Source organism: Pinus tabuliformis, chromosome J (assembly GCF_031772625.1).
Source record: "Pinus tabuliformis cultivar Carrire ecotype Pingquan chromosome J, CPIR1, whole genome shotgun sequence".
Taxonomy (NCBI): domain Eukaryota; kingdom Viridiplantae; phylum Streptophyta; class Pinopsida; order Pinales; family Pinaceae; genus Pinus; species Pinus tabuliformis.
In genome coordinates, this window is record NC_142295.1 from 402,797,277 (window position 1) to 402,810,241 (window position 12,965).

At 37.1% G+C, this 12,965-nt stretch overlaps 1 pseudogene; it reads left to right on the forward strand.

Annotated features, from left to right (window-relative positions):
- Window positions 1-944: 944 nt before the first annotated feature.
- On the forward strand, window positions 945-1,976 carry LOC149227499 (WD repeat-containing protein LWD1 pseudogene; annotated as a pseudogene).
- The last annotated feature ends 10,989 nt before the right edge of the window (window positions 1,977-12,965 follow it).

Below are 12,965 nucleotides of genomic sequence, written 5' to 3' on the forward strand. Positions count from 1 at the left end.
AGTTTCAGCTGAAAGCAGCCCTATCTTTGCATCATTAGCATCCTCGAAGTGATCTGATTTTAAATCTCTGTGAATTGGCAGATCTAGAACCTCTAAACTATTGACAAACCTTGCCCATTTTTGTTTTTTCATAAACTCAATACATGGATACAGAAGAAACCCAATCAAAACAACAGTGATGTTGACAACCATAACTTTACGTGAGGCTACTACCACCACTAAAATCAACAACAATGAAGGAGGTAGGAAAAGAAAAACAACTCCATGAGTTCCAAATGGAACTTTGTAGGGGCGAGAGATGGCTGGCTCCTTGAATCTTAGCCAGATAAAGGCTGCAAACTCAGCAAACATGCCAAAGAAATACAGATAATTTTCTACAACTACAATCTCTTGGAAAGTCATCGAAGATAAGACAAGCACTCCTGAGGCAGAACATAAAATTCCCAAAAGAGGAGTCCCATATTTTGACCTCACTACAAATATTGATGGCAACATACCCCTCTCTACCATTCCTAGAAGTTGGAAAGAGTCACTACTCATCTTTGCCTCAAACATTCCCATGTTTGAAAGAGCTGATAATAACAGGGTAAAGGTAGGATCATCTCAGGGAGGCGAGCTAGCCATAAAGAAAACGAAGGTGAATTCCACTCAGCTCTAACTACCCATGCTACTTTTCTTTCTCCTTGACCTCTCCGCTAGCCATGGGGGATTCTCAATCCATGTGGCACTCACACAAACCAAAACTCTACTCCTTCTTCTTCAAGAGCTCTACCATTGCCTCCAGAGACCACCCCTACCCTTCCTCTGCCTCTGCCTCTGCTCCCGTTCCCACATTCCTCCCCCCAAACACAAATTTGGTGGGAACATCACATTAAGCTTGTTGTGTTGGAGAATCTAATACAGGTCACACATGTTTTTGTGTGGGTAGGTTTATGGTGCTAGGAATGGCAAATGATCATAGGGATGGGAAAATTTTAGAGGAGCAGTAGAAGCATTCGAAGATCTACACATACGAGGCGCCATGGCACATATACGGCATGAACTGGAGCATTTTCAAAGACAAGAAGTACTGGCTGGGGATAGCGAGCCTGGTGGAGCACTACATCAACAGAGTGGAGATCTTTTAGTTGGATGACGAGAGGGGCGACATCAAGGCCGACCCCAAGCTTTCGTTCGACCACCCATACCCACCCACAAAGATGATGTTCATACTCGACAAAGAAGGCCAGAAGCCAGACCTCCTGGCCACCTCTGCCAACTATCTCCCCATATGGCACATTTCTGGCAACCGTGTTGAGGAAAAGATCCTCTTGAAAAACAATAAGAACAACGAGTTATGCGTCCCTCTCACTTCCTTCGATTGGAATGAGAAAGAACCCAAGAGGATCGGCACTTCCAACATCGACACCACCTGCACCATCTGGGACATCGACAAGGAGGTCATCGACACCCAGTTGATTGCCCACGACAAGGAGGTCTATGACATTGCCTGGGGGGGTGCCGGTGTTTTTTCCTCTGTCAGTGCAGATGGGTCTATTAGGGTCTTTGATTTGAGGGACAAGGAGCACTCTACAATTATCTATGAGAGCTCTCAGCCTGATACTCCCCTGGTCAGATTGGACTGGAACAAGAAAGATCCCAGATACATGGCTACCATCATCATGGAAAGCCCCAAGGTTGTAGTCTTGGATATCAGATATCCAACCTTGCCTATCACAGAGCTCCAGAGGCACCAGGCCAGTGTCAATGCCATTGCTTGGGCACCCCACAACTCCTGCCACATCTGCACTACTGGAGACGACTCACAGGCCCTCATATGGGATCTCTCTTCCATGAGAAAACCTATTGATGGTGGCCTTGATCCTATTCTTGGTTACACTGCTGGGGCCGAGATCGAGTAGTTGCAGTGGTCCTCCACTCAACCCGATTGGGTCACCATTGCCTTCTCCAGCAAGCTGCAAATCTTGAGGGTTTGAAAGGATAGGTCACATCAAACCAGTATTTATTGGATGGAGATGACAATTGTTCTGTGGCTCTTATGATTCATTCCCTTCACTAAATGAGCATCTTCTTGGCTTTAGGTTTAGGCTTATTTAGGCAGAGGGAGACTTATAAGCTCCTGTTTAAGGTGAGCATATGACTGACTGTAAATTATGGACATTGGAGATAAATATTGAAGGTCGTCAATTCTTTTTCCCTTTCATTCTTTTAAATAGTGTTAGGGTATATTGGCATCTCAATGTTGAACAGAAGGGACATTCTAGCTCTTCTCTGTTTCTCTCTTATTCTCTTCGAAGTTAGACAATACATGCATTGCACACATGTAACTGGTGGTAGCTACCAAAATTTGTTTCTATATAAAATTGATATAGTGGTTTTGATTCTATTACCGAAAGGCAAGTTTTCCGCCGGTGTCGGAAAATATGGAAAAGTAGCGATTTCCACTATAATTTTCTCTCATACCTTTAAAATGCAGGTAATGTTTCCTCAAATATTCTTTGCCCACATAACAGACTACAACAAAGTTATAATTATGGGAATTACTGAAAGCTCGCCTAGCCAAGAACAATATACAATTCTAAAACCTCTTTTTTGGATAACTTGCTAGACAAACCAGATTATGTGCAGGAACTCATTATATCTTGTTTCACCTGTATAGATTTAAGTAAATCACATTAATATTATTGTGTATAATGCACTCTTTATGAATTGCAAATGATTGCAGGCCTTCTGTAAACTATATGATGAAAAGTTCTATAACCAGTATGCAATTTTTACTGAATAAAATGCATGGCTTCCAAAAACCTTTTGACTCTTTGTGAACCTAATGAAGGAGAATTGAAGAAGAGGATCTAACATTTGAAGTGCTCAATCTATTTCCTTAATGTTGAAGTTTTGATTCAGAGTTAGACTTTGAACTAAGTAGAAGGCCTTCTAAAGGCCATGGCATTTTTCCAAGCAATCAGGTTACAATGTATATTGTAAATCCAAAGTTAAGAAGCCCATCGTGACTGTCCTATTACTGTGGTTCTCTATTCCTCAACTTTAGAGGTATCTTAGATTGGAGAAAATATTAGCCACATTCAAAATTTGAGACATTCTTAAGCGATTTTAGAGGAAAATTAACCCATTAGATTCCATTTTACCAAAGCTAGAAATATATTTATGCAATGTGAATTGGTTTATAAGAAATCAAGAAAATGCCTATTCGATGATTATATAAAATCAACAAAACTGTAGCTCATCAACATTTGCTTAAGTTCTTTCGGTTATACTCAAAGCAGTCATATGTTCGCCCCTCTTATCATTTGGAATTAGGTCAAGGAAGATGGGATCGTGGTCTGTTTTAGAGGAACACGAGCGCCACTAGAAACTTCTGAGATGCAGAACATTCGGCTTGATATTAGGTTATTTTTAGACGATATTGTAGATGAAATCATTTGCAGACATCTTCATCACCAGTGAAGCCCTTAGAAAAGGAGCACCTCTATTTCTTTTTTGAATTTTTTTTTCAAGTGCAGTATCACTAATTAAAAAGGATAATGGTGGACACAATCTCCATTATGTTTGGAATTTTCCTTCTACATCTGGCAGTTTGTTCGTAATTTATTATTAGAACATGTTTCGTTCATTGGAATCGTGGAGATTTTTTTTGAATCCTATAAATGTGACAACAATATATTGTATAAGCTCAATATTAGATTTATGTTGGCTTTGTACAACCGCAAATTCGTACAGTCGCATGATGGTGCACTTATCACAGTCCATTCAATGCTTTGGGAACTTGATGTTGAAGCAGAGAGAGTGGAGGATTGGTGCAGTTATGTAGGGCTGATTTTAGAGGGTACATACATGCCTATGGGATGCATGTACCGGCTTCTAGTTTATTCTTGTTATCTTCCATATAACTTGAGGCTCCACGTGTGATTTTCATCACAATGGATTGTTTGCTGAGATGTTTGATCATAGAATTACCTTTACTAAATGTAGTTGCAACTTACTACACCAGATTTCAATAGGGAGGAGCTTTGTATAGGAATGGTGCCCAAAATTTGGTTTTGGGCAGCAAGGATGGAGATAGAATCATGCACATATTGCTAGAAGGATGGGGCCTCATTTGAAGAAAGCAAAGAACACTATGCTGATAAATATATGATGTCATGATATTCATTAGGAAGCAAATACGCCACTGCTGAAGGCACTGTTTTCCTCTCAGCATACAACAGATATATTTTCTCGCACAGAACAATATCAATGTTACTGGATGGAGACACTTTGGATGATCCTTCAAATGTTACAGCTAGAAAAGGGGATTTTGTTTGGTAAAAATCTCACAGGAAGGTGAGTGTCTAACTCCTTGCACAAAATGGTAGTTAGGATTTTCTGTTTCATTTCTCCGTTTACTAATGAAAACCCAATATATGTAATCTTAAGTTGCAAGGTTTAAAAGTTTGGATTGCCCTTCATTAGAGCATGGTAGTTAAGGATAAACTCCATGCAATAGAATGGTCAAATGGACATTGTGATATTTGTCACAAGGAGAAGACAATGCAGCATGATTTTTGGAGTTGTCGCATAATATGTGGAATTGGATTGTAATAAAATATGTAGTTTTGTTTTTTGGATGTGAAGGGTGATTAGAATTATCTTATGAGATAACTAGATGATTAGGATGCATGTTGGAGATATCTGGTGTATGATATACGACAAATCATTTATTTCTTGTGGAGGAGGAGCTACAGGGCAACAACAAATAAGTGGCTTAGAAAATTCAACTTAGAAGAATTTTCAGCCTTCAAGGGTGAGTTAGCATATTAGATCATGGCTAGGATTTATCTTTCCAAAAAAGATCTAGCCTCTTTTGAAGTGGGAGCTAAAGCTGACACGTTTGCTTTTGTATTGTGTGTTGAGTGAGGAAGCCATTATTGTTAGGCCTCTGCTCCAAAATGTAGTTTCAAATTGGTTGTGCTTTTAATGTAATATATGAAGCATTTTCCCTTCAGAAAATGATTGGTTTTATGTCTGTGTCCATGTGTGCCCTCCTTTCCCAATAATAATAATAATAATAGAAAGAACATACATTGATTTCTTTCATAGCCCTTGCAACCTTCTCTAGCTTATCACATGAGCCTTAGTAGTGCTCATTTGCTAGATCTTCAACAATGCCCATTGTGCTAGACTCTTGTAGCACTAGGCCTTGAATGATCATGCCTAGCATCTTTGACTCTAGTTCAAAAATCAACAATGAATCATCTTTGACTCATGTCGCTTCTCAATGCATCATCTGATTGTGACTGCCATCAGATTTAATAGGAGCTAAATTATTTTTTTATTCTATAGTTTGGGATTCTAAATCTACAATGTTACCTCCTCGTGTTCTTTTGATCATGACATAAAGGCCTTTATTTATTGTTATGGTTTTTGTACGATTATGGAAGAACTAGCTTCCAAAGCTTCGATATGAAGGAGCCTTTCCCTAGTTTTTGTTCCTGAATTTTATTTCTCATTGGCTTTGCCATAATGGCATAAAAGAGTGACCTTTAAACTACACCTCCGTGGGAAATAAAAACCTCTGCTAAAAGAAGCACTCTACTTAGAGAAGAGGGCACCAATTCAAATTCAGATTTGTGCTCATAATAAACTCCAAATTCAATATTCTCTCTTTTAGATTTTCAACAATTGTTTTTCACGCACCCTTTGTTGCATAACTGATGTCCCTTTTGGTGTATGTCTTGATGCCATGGAAAAGTGGTTGTGGTTTGTTAGAAGAATTCCAATGGATATTTATAGTTTGGCTATGATGTGGCATGTTGTGAGTAGTTATTTTCATGATAGAGGAAATCAATCCCCTTATTTGGCATCTTCTCATGCATTTGGAGGCATTCAGACCTTGCTCGAGTGGTCTTCTACATTGACACCCATGGTTTTGGTCACTTGGTATGTTATTTTCACATTGTATCATACAGTTTCTCTTGGTTTGGGAAGATCCTTTATTACTATATTGGAGAGTGTCCTAGCCTCATTACACAATCTTTTAGGGTGAACTATTTATCATATTCCTTGGAGGAGAGGTGTTGGGGCATGTGCATTTAACCACTTTGGCACATTGATTGAGGACGCCCCACTTCTTTGAGGAGGTTATAACAACTTTATGGACAATTTTGGCACATGTTTCTATGGGATTATTATTTATGGAAAATTTGGTAGGTCCTGGGAGATAATTCCCTAACATCTTTATACTACTTCCATTTGGAGGAGTTACATTGTTTGTCTACAAGACTCTAATTACCTTGGCATATTCTTTGAAGTCACTCCACTTGTAAAGGTGGTCATGACCATTATTTGCAAATATCTTTTTTTATGGATTACTCTTGAAGGATGAGTTGCTCTCTTCTTGGAGAAACAACCTTAACATATTCTATTTTGGCCATGTATTTGGTATCTCTAGGTCGCTAACTACCTTGTCTAAGAGACTGCTCCCATTTAGGGTTGAGTATCTATAGGTGAAGATATCTAGCTACATGGGTTACCCACAAAGATCATTTTCATAGGGACTCTTGCTTTATATATACATTTTGGACAAGTTTGCAGTTAGTGTTGTGGACTTGGTTAAACCTTAGCATTGCATATCATCTATAAATAGATGGAAAGACTGAAGGAGCAAATCAGGTTATAGAATATATGCCTATAATGTATGTCATGGATAATTAGACTTGGTGGGAAAGGTACTTACCATTGGTAGAGTTTTCCTACAATATCAATTACCAAAATTCAATTAGGATGCCTCCTTATCAAGCTCTATATGGGAGGCCATGCAGGACACCATTGAGTCAATGAAAGGATGGAAGACACAGTAATAGTCATGATAGGATTGTTTAAAAAAAAAAGGAGGAATAGGTAAAATAGATTCAACGAAGTTTAAAGGAAGCACTAGATAGGGAAAAGAGTTATGTTGATGCACATAGTACCAATCAAAGTTTTAAAGTGGGGCACCGAGTTTTTATTTTTATTTTTTTTGTTATTCCTAATACTATTCAGTTTGAGAAAGGTATGAAGTTACCACCTCAATTTATAGGACCTTTTAGAATCAAAAAAATATTTGGACCAGTGTCCTATTGTCTTGTACTACCACCCCACTTGCACAAAAATCATGATGCTTTTATGTATCTGTCCGATAACATTATGTTTCTGATGAATCCCACAAACTCAACTGGAGGGAATTATAGGTCTCAGATGTGGGAACCATAATGATCAAACCAATATGCATATTATACCATAGGGTTCGATAGCTCAGGAATCACTTGGTGGACCAAGTTAAGATACAATGCGACAAGTATAACCCAAGATCTGCTACCTGGGAGGATGCAAAGACTATATGTCGCAATTACCCCTCACTTTTGACCATTTATGATCCATTTTGACTTAGATAGCTATCTATGCTAAGGCTCTATTTTTAGTTCCATGTTATTTATTTATGAATGCTATGTAATATTGATGTGTTTAGATGGATAGTTGAAACTACTTATATAAATCATTAGATGGATTAGGTATTGATGATTGAAATGTTTGATGTATGAACTAATGTATGACTTACTTAGTTATGATTTATCTAGCACATGACTTATCAGAGTTATTGTTGTTTCATGTATGTCTTAAGTGGATATGATTTATCTAATGTAAGATTTATTTCCAGTATGAACTACAAAATTGACACGTGGATAGTAGACTTAATGATATGATGTTTAAGATCATGTATCTATATCTATTTTTTTGTTATATATATGCATGAATGAGAACTAACCTGTAGATTGGAAAGACTATATGATAACCAAGATCTACTCTTCCAATGGGGAAAGTCGAGACATCCAATGAGGAATGGTATGATGTAAATTATCCTAATACATTTGGTATCTACTTGATATGCACTCTTATGACATGGGTAAAATGTAAATGGCAGGTGGCAAGACTACCTGACTTGATTATTTCAATGACAAGTATCCAACCAACGTTGTAGTGGGGTCCACATTAGGGTGTTGACCCTAGTTGTAAGGAGGGGTGGAGGTATTTCCCACCATGTAACCTCCAAAACTAGAATCATGGGAGGGTAGTGATGGATACGCTCCCTCAGACATGTGATGATAATTGTCAGTTGTTTGCTGGGGAAGTTAGTCGATATAGTCCACGCTTCCGCCATTTTGGTTTTATCAGTGGTTATATTGGTATAGTCGATGCCATAATATATAACAACAGAGGATAGATAGGGTGGGAACGGAAGTAGGTTAGGAAGGATAGGAGGATATAGATTAGTTTGAGACTCTTGATGGGAAGTGGTGTCATTGTTTGACTTATCAAATTTTACTACTATAACTCTCTTTCTATTTTGTTATGCCTTATTGTCAAATTGCTTTCGAATTCCTTGTATCTTTTTCACTCTAACTTCGGGACGAAGTTTTTTGAAGGAGGGGTGTATGTAATGCCCTACTTAATCTTATCATGCAAATTTTATTTACCTAAAAATATTGACTTATAATTATCAATAAATATTGGTATATACTTACATTTGTGAAATTGTAATTTTTATTTACTGATATAACTTTTATTATTGTTATTATTCAATTCTCAACTTGTCTTCTCAAATTTAATTTTGCATAGGATATGGTCTCCTTCCATTATTCCAATTTAAATGTCCATATCCCCAAAATGTCCTCTCACTTGGGAGAAGATATGTTCTTCCCCAATTAATTTCCAAATTAACTATCCATATCTTATCCTTAAAATGTCCTCTCAAATCTACTTGGGGGAAGATATGGTCTTCCCCAATTAATTTCCAAATTAAATATCCATATCTTATCCCCAAAATGTCTTCTCAAATTTACTTGGGATAAGATATGGTCTTCCCCAATTAATTTCCAAATTAAATATCCATATCTTATCCCCAAAATGTCCTCTCAAAATTTACTTGGGAGAATATATGGTAAGAAAAGTCAAATGAAAGGATGAGGAAGTAGGCATGACATTAATGATAGGTGGTTGTGGTGGATGGGAGGAAGAGGCATAAATGGGGAAGGATGATGAGAGGAGAGGGGGTATCCTTGGTCTTGGTTTTGGTTTTGGTTTTGTTTGTGGTTTTGGTGTATTTTTTTTTGGGAGTAGAAGAAGGAGAAGGGAGAGAATGGAGAGATAAATGAGGGAATACAACCTTGGATTTGGAGAGTGTTTTTTAAACTTGGACACACTACATCTAGTTGGACTTGGGCTCGGAGGGCTAGGGAACCTATGGAGGTTCCCTAAGCTAGGAAATACTTCCTAGTTGGCTGGGAGGCAAATCCAGTTGGGTAGTCAAGAGGAGCATCCCAACAGAGTCAAGAGCTCAGGAGCATCTCAACTAAGCTATTGGAATAGGTATTCCTCCATTTATTGATTACTTATGTAAATGGTTGCAATGAAATTCTTACTTATTTAATTTGTGGTAAATAAATTTTAATGGTATATTATCATCAAATAAATGTTTAGATATAAATAATTTATTTCCCACCTTATTGCGTTTAAAATTAGAGAAATATAGTTTTTAGTTAGAGGACCCTAAGAGTGAGCCTCACACCACAATCACTCCCACAACAAGGCCTCCATGCAGTTGGGAGCCTCCACCACATGCACAACACTGCATCCATGTGGTTGCAGCCCAATTTCTCCAATTCACGTGGGTGCAATCCCAGATTTTGAGCCACCTTTTCAGTCTAGCCACCAGACCACTGCCCAAAATTTAGTGAAGAATGATAATGACACGAAGAAAAATCCATTCATAAAAAATTTTATCAAATAATTGACCTAACCAGGCCTGACAATGACAGACATTTCGTCAAACATATGGGGAACATGTAATCTATAGGTCATGAATGCATATATGAACATAGGAGTCTAAAACTTATCTAATATTCACCAAGAAGGTCTAATTCCCTCTCATAATAGCTGCAATAACATTTGTTAGCTCATGCATTCATTAACCATTCATCAACTAATCAAACATATCAAGAGTCATAACTAGAACTTGTCATGGAACCATGCTTATAACCAACATATAACTAGAATAATAACCATGAAAGAAAAACCATCAAATACACATAATAACAAGTACAAGTACTTAGAAAATACAATAGGAGAAGAGATCATGTTATCATCTGCAAAATCCAACCATGTCAAGGACTTCGACATACCACCTGACCATAGATTGGGTTGAATCAAATATCTCTTTCAACTAATCACCCTCACGCCATATTCCAAGCATGAATGTGAGATCTCATGGAATAAACCAAACAAAATCAATCCGGGGCTTCCAAAGTCCATACCACCTCAACCCTCAAGCAGTGATTCCAACTTACGCTTGAACATCACTAACACCAACCAGTTCAGTCTCTACCAAACTTGTCTAGGGATCCAGGAACTGATAACTCAACCAAAATCCTTCCAAGTCTCTAGAGAATTTGTCCAACCCTACTCTAGGACTACTAACTCAACCCACCAAGGGCTTCAGAGCATTTTTCCAACCTAGGCTCTAGGACTACTAACTCAACCCAATTTTTTCTAAGGCTCCAAAGCATTTGTTCCAACCCACAACCACAAGAAATTATGAGCACCAATAAGAAAAAAATCAAGTGGAAAAACCCACAATGCCGTGGCTATCTAGGAAATGGCAAGGCAAGGCTAAAACCACTGTTAATCTAGGAAATCCTCCATGAAAATGATAGAACACAACTAGATAATCACATGCATATACCATGCATCTATAAATAAACAAGGAAATCACACATACAAACTGTTACCTGCAAAGAAATCCATCTGTAGTTGGCCATCCACTTGTTCCCTTGCACTTTGCCACTTTCCTTTGCGTTCTTTCTCCAAATCCAATGTATACCAAAGTGCTCCAAGAATGCTCCAAGAAAACTATAAGTGCGCAAGAGTATGAGAGAGAGAGAGAGAGAAGAGAAGAGAGCTCCATACTAAAATTTACAAAAGGTTTTGAACTAATCCTCAAAAGCCTTTTATCATTGAGGCCTCTATTTTCTTCATTTTCCTCTATTTTTCCTTCAATTTCCTCCTCATGCAAGTTTTGACCTTTCATCTCCCTTTTCTCTTTATTTTCCTTTATTTCATAAATAAAATGTCAATTAATGCCACTTTTCCTTTGCCAATGCCTTTGCCATTTTCCATAGCCATTAATTAATCACATGTGATACTCATCACTATGCTTTACCCAATATTCATCTTGGAATACGTGTCCCATGAGCTTGGTTTTTATTTTTCCTTTATTAACTTTATTACATGAACTTTTAACCCAAGGTTGTTACACCAAGCATGTTAGAGAACTTAATAAAATTGGCTTCAAGCAACAACTTTATGAAGATATCAACAATCTAATCATTTATCCTACAACATACAAGAGTGACAACCTTATTTTCAACCAAATGTTGTAAGTAGTGAACATGAAGTTTGGTATGTTTCGTCTTACTATATGTAATAGGATGTTCAATAATATGAATTGCACTTTGATTGTCACTATAAATAGTAGTGGAGTATTCGACAAGAAATCCAATCTCTTCCAAGAGTTAATGACTCCAGACTCCCTATGTCCTAGCATTAATAGGTCCACAATATTTGACTTCCATAGTCGATAAAGGGACTACATATTTTTTCTTGCATGACCAAATAATAGATCTAATACTAAAGTGAAACACATAACCATAAGTGAATTTTTTATCATCATTTTTTCCTACCTAATCAGAGTTAGTGAAGTCAAACAACAAATTTAAACTTTGATAGTAATTGATAGAAAAATGAGAGGTATCCTTAATGTAACAAACAATTCACTATTTATGTTTCTAGTATCTTTCACCTGAAGCTTGGATGAACAGAAAAGCCGAACTAAAATAAAGGAAATTTCAGTTAAACTATGAGTTAAATAAATATGGTTGCTAACGAGTTGTCAATAAAGGGTAACATTGACTTTTAGAGATCGATTTTCTTTAGTTAACTTGATACTAGTATGAAAGAGTTTAACACTTAGTAATCCATCTAAATCATTTCAAAAATTCCAATACATATTTAAATTGAGAGAGAAAGATACCATTAGGTAATGGAAATACTTGAGACCAAGAAAGAAATGCAAAATACCAAAGTATTTCATCTCAATGGTGTCAATAAGTCAACTCATCAATCTACAAACTTGATTATATTATTGCTATTCATAACCAAATCATCAACATAAAAAAAAAAAAAATCAAAGTATCACCATTAATGTGTAATACATAAATACTATGATCAAAGTGACAACATTTGACCCCAAGATTGAAAAAGAATCAATCAATATTAGTATACCAAGATTGGGTGGCATGCTTCAAACCATACAATAACTTTCATAGTTGATAGACAAGATTGGAATATATCATAAAACTAGGGGGTTTCCCCATGAAAATTTCTTTAGATAAGTCACCATGAAGGAAATAATCTTTAACATCCATTTGATTCACCCTTTTCGAGTGTCGCGACCATATTAAAATTGTCTTTACTGATTTCGTCTTGGAAAACAAAGAGCTCAAGATAACTATTGTCACTACTTCAATGGCGCTACCATATCCAGCAACACAATATGCCAGCAAGATCAACCATAGAATTATAGAAGCGACTTGTTTGAAAGTCTCTATAATCCAAGCTACGGAGGAAGCTCAAGGACTCTTAGCACAAGTTCACGATTGGTCAAGCTTCTTGGCCAAGAAAAATCAACTAGTTTACCCACCACACTATCAAGCTAATCACTTCTTTAACCAAGCCATGGCTACCAAAGACAAAAACCAGCAGAAGGATCTCCTAGCACAAGTAGATGCCATTGAAAGTTAAATCCAAAAAATTGGGGATGAATTGAGCAATACTAAGAGTCTGCTCCAAGACCTTAAGCTTCCAGCACAAGATCC